Source organism: Ambystoma mexicanum, chromosome 11 (genome assembly GCF_040938575.1).
Source record: "Ambystoma mexicanum isolate Mex_15411 chromosome 11, UKY_AmexF1_1, whole genome shotgun sequence".
Classification (NCBI taxonomy): domain Eukaryota; kingdom Metazoa; phylum Chordata; class Amphibia; order Caudata; family Ambystomatidae; genus Ambystoma; species Ambystoma mexicanum.
The window spans coordinates 1400788069-1400802297 of NC_090934.1; positions in this window are offsets into that span (position 1 = coordinate 1400788069).

The following is a 14229-nucleotide window of genomic DNA, read 5'->3' on the forward strand; positions in this document are numbered from 1 at the left end:
TGCCAGAAAGACTGACATCCTCCTCATCGGTACATCTTCACCATCCTTTCCCCTCACTCTCTGGTCGGTCTCCCTTGGCCCTCCTCCTACTCCCACCTGCAAGGCCAACACCTCAGGGTCACCTTTGATGCCACACATTCCTTCTCCGTTCACATTTGTGACATCTCTTGAGATTTTAATTTCTTGCTTAACCTGCTCAGGGGTACTCTGCCTTTCCTCTCGTTCACCTACAAGCTCACAGTCATCTCAAGGTTGGACTACTGTGACAGCCTCTTTCAAAATTCTACCTGCCTCCACACTCCGCCCTCTACCACTAATCCAGTACAGGACTGCGAGACTTGTCCTTGGCCTCAAGACCTGGGATCCTATCTCTCCAGCTCTGAAATACCTTCATTGGCTACCCGTGGATGCAAGGATTACATTATAGACCCTCTGCATTGTGCACAAGGATTTCTGGGGTCTGGGTCCAAAATACCTTCAACTATCCCTCTGTCAATAACTCCCCTCTCGAGTCCTTTGCTCCTCTACCTCACACTCCCTCCCGGTCAGTCGTTTATTGAAGAAACAAGCTGGGGGCAGATCTGTGCCTACGGCTGGGACCTCACTTTGGAACAGCCCACCTGCCACGTTGAAACTTGTGGAGAAACATCTCTGCTTCCAGAAGCACCTCAAGACCTTCCTATTTGCTTCTGCATTATCCCCTCTTCTCCCCAGCTGAATTGTTTTCTCTCTTGGCATTGTGCACCTGGACACCCTCTGTCCTGCGGGCCCATGTACCTGCTCTCCCTGCCTCCCTGTTGCACTGCCTCCAGGCCTCCCATTGCAATGGGTACTGTACGTGTAGCCATACAGTCCCCCACTCTTCTTCTGCACTTATCAGATTTGCCCTATCGAAATGATCTTGCACTTGCCACTTGCTGGCTGCACTACCACCTTTTGAATTCCTATTCTATCATTAGACTTCATTTTCATTCTTTAGTCTCCTCTGTTCGGCACTTTCCACTCCTCCCCCTTCCAGGGACTTTACCCCTTTTTCCCTTCTCCATGCACTTGCGTGTTCTCAATGTCACTGTGCCCAGTAAGATAGTTGTTTTCATTTTCTTTTCTCCCTTGTTCCCCTCCCTTTGGTTGGTTGTGCTCTGAGCCACTTGTGTACGAGGGCAATCTTGATGAGATGTCATATCATGTCATATACATCCTTTGTCCTTGGTGTAGAGTGTCTCACTCTGACTGTGGTGATGGCAGTGGCTCCCTTTGCACATGTGTGCACAATCATGCTCCATGTGCATTCCATGGGTACCCCTAGGTGTCCTTGACCGCCTGCTCATTGTAGTATGTCTCCAGGATGATCCAAGTTTGATGTTATTTGGTCATCCATTTCACGCTCACTGTGGGTCTGAGTGTTATCACGAACAACTTTAGGGTGTCCACATCTGTGTTGTGCACATGGCTCCCCATGTTACAGGCCCCCTGCCTCTGCTCAACTGGTGTTGTGTCTTCTGCATGCATGGGTGTACTACTGATGGTTCCTTATCTGTTCTGCATCATGTCCACTTCTCATTGGCTGTAGTGGCATTTGATTGACGAGATGCAATAGACGCATGCCAACCCTGTCTGCCAATAAACAGTTCTGTGGTGAACCTTTCATTGCAATGCAGTGCCTCCCTGCTATTGCCCAGAGGGTGGGTGTTTCACGGTATCCATGCTACATAGTGCATGCCATTTGCACATGATGGCTGCAATTACCCATACAGTGCTGTCATGTTTGGAGATTGGCATCACTACGTACGTGTTGATGTTGGAAGTTGAGGGGTACACATTCACTGCACCGCACACACACACTCCTGTGCCAAGTTCAGCCCTTGCCAACATGCCAAAACATTGCTGCTGTGTGATAGTGACCTGCCATGTATGTACCCATATCCCTGCTTTCACTGTGTAGAAACGCACTAACGTAGGTTCATCCTGTGACACATGTACTCTGCATAGTCGATGGTTGATGAGTGCTGCACGTGAACATGCATGTTACATGTGTCATGGTGTGTTTGGTGTGATTGCCAGCTGTGGCTATTTGTGTGCTCGTCCATGCTTATGCTACGTGCCATCTCTTTGTTGCCATCTCTCATTTCTGCCTTGGATATGTGCCTGCTAGAGGTTGTGTGTGATGTAGGTGATGGGCAACATGCAATACATGTGTTGGCTTCCCATTTTGCACACATCCTTTTCTGCTTTTGGGATACCATTGCATTGCAATGCCACTGGATGCATGTTGGGGTTTGAGTTGCGTGTGACATGTCTGCTTGATGTGTTGGCTGTCAATGTTGTGATCTGTATGTGTGTGGTATGTCCTACTGACATGCGTGTTCTTGTTTCTTTTGTTTATGTTGCAGGTGATGAAGCACTGGAGGTAGAGGATGAAGATGCCATCACAGACACGGCGGTGGTCAGTTCACATCACCAACCAGGCACCAGTGGTGGTCGTGGGGTGGCAGCCCACGAGAACCCACTGGTGCTCCAGGCCATCGTGTCCAGAGCGGGCTCTGAGTCAGGCTCTGATGGAGCCTCTGACCACTATGTTGAGCCGGATCTGCATCATGACGTGTCGTCGCCGGTAAGTGATCCTGCATTGGGTGATCTTCTGTCCGCGACACCTGGAGTAGGGGGACAGGCGGGGTTGTAATGTCCGCCTGCGGTGGTTATGGGTGCAGGGTCACACTCCACATCAGATGGCCATGTTCCTGGGGCAGCAGGTTGACGGAGGGATGCCGCCGCGGGTGGCACCAATCCAGCAAGGACCACGGCTGCTTGTGCCCGACAGGTGTAGTGTCTGGCAGCGCGGTGGCTGTGAGCCACCGGGTCGATTGATTGGGGGCATGCCATTATTGCCATAGCACAGCAACAGGAGGGGAGCAATTGAGATGATGGGTCAAGGTATGGAAAGTGTGGCCCGTTTCATCCTCCTACCTGAAAGGCAGGTGGAGCTCTAGCAGCAGGCTACGCGGTCCACTTGCCACTCACTCACGCTGGGCATGGCGGCCTCAGACAGGGCATGCTAGGCTGAAATGGTGGCTCTGCATCAAGCACTTGCTGCTCAGGCAGATGCACACCGTGAGGCCCTGAGTGAGGAACACTGATCCCTCTGATCTACTCTGGGTGCGTTCATGATGTGCGAGAGTAGGCGGGCAGAAGACAGGATGGAGCGGCTTGAAAGAACCATCTCAGATGAACTCCATGCAAGCCGGGAGGTGCTCCGTTTGTCATGTGAGGCCATGCAGACAGAACTCCGTCTTACATGTGAGTCCTTGCAGGAGGAAGCACGTGTGACACGTGAGGTAATGCATACAGACCTATGTGTTATTGCCATGCAGGACCTGGCTTACCAGACCCGCATGCTTGCTGCTGCTGAGGGGCAAGTCGCGGATAAGCGTGGTCAGGTAACTGTGCCACGTCCACCTTCTGATTTCCATCCAGAGGGCAATGACAAACTATCTCCCACATAGCAGGTGCTGAGCCCATTGAGGTTTTTTTTTTTTTATTTCAACATCTACACATGTGGGTGTTGTGGTGCACCCTGCACCTCCCCCCTCCTGGGTTCCCCCTCACCCCCCAGGTCATATGTGGCCATTTTTGATTTTTATTGTTTTATTTATTCCTGCAAAAAAAAATGTAAACATTTTTTGTCTATTGTGCATTCATGTGACAGTGTGGTGCTTTGTGGCATTTGAAGGCATCCATTGTGCGTTCCAGCAGGGCCCATCCATTCAGGCTTGTCTCGTGTATGTGTTTTGCTTCGGGTCCTGACACATATGCTTCTCCTGCTTCCCCTTTCCATGGGCTTGCAAGGATGGCTTGGCGTGACAGCACCTTACACAGGGGCATTGGGCTTCTGTCATATCTGTGGCCAGCCTACAGTCCTACTTGTGTGTACACCCCTAGTGGGTATTCCGGGTGGCTTCTCCAATGCATGTCTGCACTTCATTTTGGTGAGTATTCTGTCGACTGTGCATTTCATCATGTTGCTTGTGATTTTTTTATGACTTGACTGTCTATGGTTGTGCACTTCCTGCTGTAGGTGGTACCATGCACCCTTTGGCTGTGTAACACACACTGATGGTGGGAGGGGTCCGTGTGCTCACAATGTTGCATTGGGACACTTGGCCTACAGTGATTTTGATATGCCACATCAATGCTGCACGCTGAGTTATCCTTGCGATCACGTGTTTCATCGACCCCCAATTCCTTGCTTCCCCTGCTTTGGCCATCTTGCAGCTGTGCCTGGTGTTTTGTTGTGCCATTTGAAATATAGCTGCATTGCTTTTGACTTCACTGGCCTGGCCTTGCTCCCCCCTCCCATTGGTTGCACTTGGCCCTTGAGACAATCCAGGCAACCAGGAGGCTGGAGCCAGCCACCACTACCAAAGGCCCACTTCGGAGGCCCTGTCTAACCCTGTCCACCACGGTACACCACCCTTCTGGGTCCCTTGATTGTCCCCCTGTCTCCTCTGCCCCCACCTGCCTCCACCTGCCCCTGCCAGTCTCCCCCTGTCTCCCTTGCCCCCGCCAGTCTCCACCAGCCAAACACCAGTCTCCCCCTGTCTCCCCCCTTCACTGTCACACTCCCTCCCCTTCTGCACCCTCTTATTTCCCTCTGCCCCCTGTGTGTGCTTTCTTTGCCACTCTCCCCCTTCCTACCTTTACAATTTGGCCCCCTCCTCCCTTATCTCCTCCCCCTCCCTCTCAACCACACTTTCCCCTCCTCCTTGTCCTCTTTCTGTCTTTTTCCGGCACTACCCCAATTGCCGTCAGGCATTGGGATACATAGCCGCATGTTCTTTGCAGACACTTCCCCCTCTGCATCCATCCATCCACCCCCCACTTTCACATTTTTGAGTTTTATTTTGGCACTTACTTTTATCATCAGTCCCTCCACCACTGATTACAGCTCGTCTGTTCCCCCTTTGCCTTCTGTGTTTCTTCTCCCCCTCCCCAGCACTATCTTGATTATTCATCGACCTTACATTGTTTGTCACTTGTTTTGTTACTCTTGTCACCTCTTCCCTCCTCTTCCCTCACCCCCCCTCCTTATGTGACTCTTGCACTGCAGCTATTGCTGTCAGGCATAGCAATGTTGATGCTAGTTTTATTTTCCCACATTCCCTCCTTAGACACTCCCTTATTGTTACAAGCACTTGTACTATCTACTTTGATTTGATTGTTATTTTTCACTTTCTGGACTGTTTGAAGGACTGTAGGAATGTACTGTTATTCTCCCTTGTTCCCTGTCTTCTTGAGGTGCTTTGATACACTTTGTGTGTAGGCCGTATACGGACTTACATTCAATCAATCAGTGATTGGTCACTGTCTGCCATTGTTGATGTGGGGTACTCTGTACATGATATGTTCTGCTGGTCAATGGATGATCCTATGTTGGGTTTGATTTTGAGGTGTCAGGGGATTGGTGTGGTTTAACCCACAGGGGGGTCCTTGAGTGCAATGTTCACATGTGCTGTGTACAGGACACTGAGCCTCACTTCATTTCACATGCATGTATTCGATGCATGTCCCTACTGACACGAACACTTATCCAACGCCCCCCACACCAAATACGGCAACACCATGCACACACGTGCACCCAGATTGCCTTTTCAGGAATGCTGTGTCCCTACAATCCATGTTCACCTCCAATTCATTGATCGTGTACATGCATCACAGGGTACTATTTTGTTGATTGTACTTATTTTTCATGATGTTCAAGGGGTTTCCCCAATGCAATGCACACTCACTGTGTTGTCCTGTGAGCGGTGTGTTGCAGGAGACACACACGCAGCACACAGTGTTTGTAATGCAAATTTGCTACTGTCCAATGTGCATGACAACAGGTATTCTGACTTTTGTTCCTTGTACCACTGGCGGCATGCATTTGTGCCACAGTTTTCAGAGTGTAAGGTTCTGGTCAGTCATTTCTTCAGATTCCATGTCAGGTGTGATTGTCTCGTGCCTATTTACATTTTGCACGTGGCACTTCATGATGATTGTGTCATGTGTTGTGCATATGGTTTGATGTTTTCCCATTGCATATCATGGCCTGGTGTGGCAGATTGGGGGTCATGGGGGTTGGGAGGCTTTGGGTGGCATACCAGTACTTTCATGCCCTGTTTTGCATGGGGGGTGTGGAATATGCACCTTGCATGTGTTCCTTTTGCTCACACGGGATGGTTGTGTTTAAGTAGCTATGTATGTGCACAATGTAGCACTTCTGTGGACACATTCTCACCACATGTTCTTTCCCCTCCCATGCGCAGCGCATGTGTGTGTGGTTGGGGATGTGGGGGCACCACCATGTCCACCGGTACGCAACGCTGTGTTCCAACGTTGTGCAGGACACATGCTGCCACAATGATCCTGCACACTACTGCGGGTGTTGTCCACCAGAACAGTCAAGAGAGCGGAAGCGTGACTTTAGCACTCCGAATGTGCGCTCCACTATGGCCCAGGTTGCAATATGGGCTGCGTTGTATCTTACCTGGGGGGGTGTGGTGGGGTTCCGTATTGGCGTCATCATGTAGGTGCTCAGAGGGTAGGCACTGTCCCCTGGGGAGGTGATAATGGTTGTCATTGGTGGGGCTGGTGTATTTGTCTGTGTGTGACTGTCATGATGCCTACCTCCAAGGAGCCAGGTCCGACCCAGCAACCCCAGAGGCAGGCATCATTCCCCCCAGGGAAGTGCCAGCGGGCCCAAGCTGGGGCCCTTTGGACACAGTCCTGGCGCCAGGCTCATGTTGGACCCCTGTCCTGGCACCTTAGGTGCCAGACTCATAAAGCTAGACATGTGTTCAAGTGTTTTAATGTGCACTTACCTGATGCAGACCATGCTGCTACATCCAGGCCCTTTTGAGGCCTGAATGGAACTACTTTGCCTGTGGGACTACTTTCCACCTGGGTGTGGTCGGGGAAGGATACATACCTGATCGGTGGAAGGATACATACCTGGAACTTCTTCCAAAGCTATTTAAACCACACCCGATCAGCAACTCACGCTTCGCGTTGTTCTGCTCCTCGCAGCTGGACGCTCACCGTGTCAGCTCCTGCATCTGGACTTCAGCCACGCCTGTCAGCATCCTGGGTCGCCTGCAAAGGGAGATAAGAGAGAATTGGAGAGAAAGAAGACCTTACCTGCTAAAGCTGCATCACGGAGACATCACACCGACGATCCTGAAAGGGAAGACATCATTTTAAAAGCATTTCGCTTCGATTGCTGCAGCGCTGCATTTCACTCACCTTTCCTGGGCGCCTCCATCTTCAGCAGCGATCATCCGGATCCGCACCCACTTCCCAGAGCCTAGAGAGAAAAAGACAAGAGCACAAGGTGAGAGAAGGAAGGGAAATGGGAAAAGCTCAGTTTCCTTCTAAGACTTACCTGTTGGGTCATTCCCATTTCATTTCGGGTCCTGCCGCTTCCTGGCATTCCGGACCCCGGCCCCTATGGGGAAAAAAGACAAAGACATTGAATGAGCGAAAGCAAAGACATTACCTGAACGCTCATCCAGAACTTACCTGTCATTTACTGGAACTGCACGTTTCACTTCGGGTCGGCGCCATATCTCCGGCATTCCGAACCCCGGCCCCTAAGGGGAAAAAGACATAAGCATTAGCGCTTGCTGCAATAAGACAATGAACATTATTATTAAGCTTGAACTTTTGAACTTGCAACAGAACTCTTACAGCGCCTCACCTGAATAGTCAAGCTTATTTTGAACTCCCATCAAACCTCAATCCAGTGAAGTAACTGGGTTTCAACGCGCCCCTGCATCAGAAGCAGGATGGAGAACTCATCCTTCCAGACCCTAAGGTGAGACTTCACGGGGAATCGCGGAGGGTTGGTAGGGAGTGGGAGGCTTGAGCATTATTTCTGTCAGTAGGTAATACACCCTTTTCACGCACAGGGGAATATTCCTGCGAGCCAGTGAGTCCATCTTCAGAGTCCTGCGCTTCACCATTGAAGAGGCATCAGCACTGGAAGCCAGACCTGCACCTCCGTGGGAAACAGGTGAGCGTGACAGAACGCAAAGCCTTCCCACAATTTCCCACTCGGGCGCTATGGAGATTTCCAAGACAGATCAGCTGGCCCAGCTTTTGGGGGAATTACGGGCCGAAGTGCACTCAGCCTGCCAGGAGACTAACGCTCTCAAATGAGAACTGATCCTATCCAAGGAAAGAACAGATGACCTGGCCAAAAGTTTATTGCTGGCCCAGGCAGGGCGCACACCTAATTCTGGAGGTACTTCCACATCAATGGGTTTGAATAACCCGGTACAAATCAATCTACCTGGACACATGCCTTTGGCCCCGCCTGAACGTTTTGCGGCGGATCCCAAGAAATATGCCGTCTTCATGAACCAATGTCATTTACACTTTCTATGCAGACCCGGGGCCTTCCCTAACGACTAGACCAAGGTAGCCTTTATACTATCTTACCTCAGTGGCAGTGCTGCCGATTGGTCTATTCCATTGGTGAATCAGGATGATCCCATTCTCCAGGATTTTCAGGGCTTCCAGGCCAGCATGGAAAGATTGTTTGCTCGACACTCTCAAGGACAGGCCCTTGATAACGAACTGCTATCCTTACGACAAGGTAATCAGGATCTCCTGTCCTACGTTGCCCCCTTTAATAGACTGGTTGTGGAAACTGGATGGCCAGAAAACAAAAGGATCACATTGTTTCATCGAGGCCTGCGCGGAGAGATTAAGGATGTTCTAGCTCAGATAGTAAATCTACCCCAGGTCTGCGCAGACTACATAGACTTGGTGGTTCAACTTGATCACAGACTTCAAAATAGAAAAGCAGATCGGTTCAAGTACGAAACCCGAGTACCGATCAAAACCCACGCTAACCCCAAGAGTACCGACGTATCCGTACCTATGCAAATCGGCGGTGTTAAAGGACCATTAACGCAGAAGGAACAAGAGAGAAGGCGGCAAATGCAACTTTGTCTGTATTGCGGGACTTCCGGTCACTTTCTTCGAAATTGTCCAGTTAAACCACCTAAGAAGGTGGTTGGAGCCATTGATAACGATTTATTGACACCTGATTCGGGAAACGACTTAGCCCGACAAGCGTAGGGGTCCACTTGCCGAGCTTGAAAACAAACTCTTTAACCTTGCATTTTGTCATGCCAATGGTGCTCGTGGAGCCAAAACAGCCTCAGCAGTTGCATGCTATAAAAGCATACATCGACAGTGGAGCTATTGGAAATTACATAGACCGTGAATTGGCTTCCAGGATTAAGCTCCCTCTCCGCCCGAAAGTAACCCAAGATGTCATTACTACAGTAGATGGAACCGAAATAGCCTCAGGGCCTGTAACGCATTCCACTATTGAAGTGACACTGGTGGGTCAGGATGGACATCGGGAAGCAATCGTGTTTGATGTGATCAAGGCCCCACAATTTCAAGTAATTCTTGGAATTCCTTGGTTAGAAACACATAATCCCAGAATTGACTGGCGAGCAAAGAAGATAAGTTTTCCTGATTGTGAACCAACTTGTTATCCAAGAAATCCAGCTATGGGTTTAGCCTCAGCAACTTTCATCCCTGTACAGCTACCGTCAGAATACCAAGAATTCCAAGACGTTTTTCAGAAGGAACAGGCTAACACGTTACCTCCCCATCGGTCTTATGATTGCCAAACCGATCTGGTACCCAATGCTCAACTACCTTGTAGTAGGATTTATGCTCTTACGGAACCTGAGAACCTGCATTTGCGTCAGTATTTAGATCAGTACCTAGCCAATGGTTTTATTCGCCCGTCCAAGTCTCCTGTCTCCTCAGCTCTGTTCTTCGTGCCGAAAAAAGAGGGTGACCTTAGAACAGGTATAGACTATCGCGCCCTAAATCAAATAACGATTAAGAATCGTTATCCTCTGCCCCTGATCCCTGAGCTTATCGACCAGGTGAAGGACGTTTGTGTGTACACCAAGTTAGAGCGTATAAAAGAAGGCGACAAATGGAAGACTGCATTCCGCACCAAATTTGGGCTCTTCGAATATCAGGTGATGCCCTTCGGGTTGTGCAATGCACCTGCCGCCTTTCAGTACTTTATGAATGATGTTCTTCGGGAACTTATCGATGTCTGTGTCATTGTTTATATTGATGACATCCTGGTGTACTCTTCTTCAGAATCCGATCACAGAAAACATGTTAGGCCAGTTCTTGAGAAATTGCGCCAGCACAGACTATTTGCAAAGCTCGAAAAATGCGTTTTTCATACCACAGAAGTTGAGTTTCTCGGATTCATCCTGACACCTCAAGGAGTCCGAATGGACTCGCGAAAGGTGGATGCCATCCTCAAATGGCCATCTCCTAGCTCGGTGAAGGGAGTTCAGAGCATGCTCGGCTTCGCCAATTTCTATCGAAGATTCATCCCGGAATTTTCCCGAACAGTCCAACCCATCACAGCTCTCCTAAAGAAAAATAAACGCTTTGAATGGACTCTTGAGGCCGAACAAGCCTTTCAGGACCTGAAAACCAAATTCACCTCTGCACCTGTATTGAAGCACCCGCACCCAGATCTCCCTTACATTGTGGAAACCGACGCATCCAGTTCGGCCATGGGAGCTGTCCTGTCGCAAAGAGACCCAGAAACGAACCAACTACACCCTGTGGCCTTTTGGTCCAGGAAATGTTCTCCTCCTGAAATCAACTATGCAATTACCGACAAAGAGTTACTGGCTATTAAATCCGCTTTCAAGGCTTGGCGTCACTACCTTCTCGGGGCAAGACACACCATCACCGTAATTACGGACCACAGAAATTTACACTATTTAAAGACGGCCAAAGCTCAATCTTCACGACAACTCCGATGGGCTCTATTCTTTGAGGAATTTGATTTTGTAATTACCTATCGCCCTGGCTGCAAGAATGGTAAAGCGGACGCCTTATCCCAGATTGGCATGGAAGAACCCAATTCGAGTTTAGAACCTGTGCCAATCATACCTGAACAAAGAATCTTAGGCCTAACTTCATTGCAAACTATTGAGGACATCCAAACGCAAGTAAAACAACTTCTAGACTCTTCAGCCTTACTGGAATGGAGTCAAAAGGGTCCTCATTACACCGTTAAGGGTGATTTACCCTACTTCCAGGAGCGGTTGTTTCTGCCAAGTAAAGAATTGCAAGAACTTGTTATTGCCCATCATCATGAATCATTAATGGAAGGACACCCTGGTATCGCTAAAACGGAGGAAAAAATCAAACGCCACTTCTGGTGGCCTTCTTGGAGAAAAGACAAAGTCTTTTGTATTGTCTTGCGGAATTTGCGCCCAAAACAAGGGTCAAAAGAAAAGGACAGCCGGCCTACTTCAACCCTTGGATATTCCACCGGCACCATGGCACACCTTGTCAATGGACTTTATAACTGACCTGCCTCCTTGTGCTGGTTACAACACTATTCTTGTAATTGTGGATCTATTCTCCAAAATGGCCCACTTTATCCCTTTAAAAGGTTTGCCTTCAGCTTCCACCTTGGCCAAGGAATTTCTGGAGAATATAGTTTGCATATATGGTTTCCCTTCCATATTAGTCTTGGATCGTGGAAGTCAATTTATCTCCCATTTTTGGAAGAAGTGTTGCCAACTAGCACAAATAGATGTGCTGTTATCCACCAGCCACCACCCCCAGACCGACGGACAAACCGAGAGAACCAATCAGACTCTCGAGCAATATCTTCGGTGCATGTTACACCAATCCTAGTTAAATTGGAAAGACATCCTTTGGATCGCAGAATATGCATACAACAATTCAGTGCATTCTGGAACCGGACAAACTCCTTTTTATACTTTGTATGGTCACCATCCTCGGACCTCTGACCTAGATCCACCTCTGACCCTGGAAATGCCTGCAGTAAATCATCTGCATTCCACAATAACCCGAGCCTTCAAAGAAGCTGCAACTCATTTACAGCAAGCCAAGAAAAAGTATAAAGAAAACGCTGATTTGCACCGAAGTAAAACTCCTTCTTACCAAGTAGGAGACCAGGTATGGCTAGCAACGAAACATTTACTCCTCAAGGGCCCGCGAACCTTCAATCCCAGATTCATAGGACCTTATCCCATCAAGGCTATAATCAATCCCGTGGCCTTTAAACTGGATTTACCGTCCAACATGTGTATTCATCCAGTTTTTCATGCATCACTTTTGAAGCCAGTACAACCAGGGACCCGACTGTCCAAGCCTCCAGACCCAGTTCAAATTGAAGGGGAATTAGAATTCGAAGTTAAAGACATTTTAGACTCCAAGGTGTTGAAGTCAAAACTCTTCTATCTTGTTGACTGGAAGGGATATGGACCTCAGGAGAGATCGTGGGAGCCTAGTAACCATGTTCACGCACCTCGATTAATACAAAGGTTCCACCGGAGATTTCAGAACAAGCCAAAACCCCCAGAGGGAACAACCTTGGGATGGGGCCTTGAGGGGGGAACTGTCATGATGCCTACCTCCAAGGAGCCAGGTCCGACCCAGCAACCCCAGAGGCAGGCATCATTCCCCCCAGGGAAGTGCCAGCGGGCCCAAGCTGGGGCCCTTTGGACACAGTCCTGGCGCCTTAGGCGCCAGGCTCATGTTGGACCCCTGTCCTGGCGCCTTAGGCGCCAGGCTCATAAAGCTAGACATGTGTTCAAGTGTTTTAATGTGCACTTACCTGATGCAGACCATGCTGCTACATCCAGGCCCTCTTGAGGCCTGAATGGAACTACTTTACCTGTGGGACTACTTTCCACCTGGGTGTGGTCGGGGAAGGATACATACCTGATCGGTGGAAGGATACATACCTGGAACTTCTTCCAAAGCTATTTAAACCACGCCCAATCAGCAACTCACGCTTCGCGTTGTTCTGCTCCTCGCAGCTGGACGCTCACCGTGTCAGCTCCTGCATCTGGACTTCAGCCACGCCTGTCAGCATCCTGGGTCGCCTGCAAAGGGAGATAAGAGAGAAGTGGAGAGAAAGAAGACCTTACCTGCTAATGCTGCATCATGGAGACATCACACCGACGATCCTGAAAGGGAAGACATCATTTTAAAAGCATTTCGCTTCGATCGCTGCAGCGCTGCATTTCACTCACCTTTCTTGGGCTCCTCCATCTTCAGCAGCGATCATCCGGATCCGCACCCACTTCCCAGAGCCTAGAGAGAAAAAGACAAGAAAACAAGGTGAGAGAAGGAAGGGAATAGGAAAAGCTCAGTTTCCTTCTAAGACTTACCTGTTGGGTCATTCCCATTTCATTTCGGGTCCTGCCGCTTCCTGGCATTCCGGACCCCGGCCCCTATGGGGAAAAAAGACAAAGACATTGAATGAGCGAAAGCAAAGACATTACCTGAACTCGCATCCAGAACTTACCTGTCATTTACTGGAACTGCACGTTTCACTTCGGGTCGGCGCCATATCTCCGGCATTCCGAACCCCGGCCCCTAAAGGGAAAAAGACATAAGCATTAGCGCTTGCTGCAATAAGACAATGAACATTATTATTAAGCTTGAACTTTTGAACTTGCAACAGAACTCTTACAGCGCCTCACCTGAATAGTCAAGCTTATTTTGAACTCCCATCATACCTCAATCCAGTGAAGTAACTGGGTTTCAACGCGCCCCTGCATCAGAAGCAGGATGGAGAACTCATCCTTCCAGACCCTAAGGTGAGACTTCACAGGGAATCGTGGAAGGGTATAGTGGAGGGTTGGAAGGGAGTGGGAGGCTTGAGCATTATTCCGTCAGTAGGTAATACTCCCTTTTCACGCACAGGGGAATATTCCTGCGAGCCAGAAAAGCCAGAGTAGAGGGGCCCTTCCTGTCCATCTTCAGAGTCCTGCGCTTCACCATTGAAGAAGCTTCAGCACTCGAAGCTAGACCTGCGCCTCCGTGGGAATCAGGTGAGAGTGACAGTGACATGCATGCATGTGCACAGGCATTTGTACTCACCTATGAGCCATGTGTTGCCATGCTTCCCAGCTTCCAGGGCCCGCCTCAGGGCGGACATTCTGTATATGAAACTGTCATGGGTGGACCCTGGATAGTTTGCATAGACAGAGGTGATGATTCCCTTGGCATTGCATACAACTTGCACGTTGATGGAATGCCAGTGCTTGTGGTTGCGGTAGATGTTTTCAGTGGCCCTAGGTGGACGTAGGGCCACATGGGTGCAATCTATGGCACCGAGCATTTTGGGGAAGTGTGCCACCC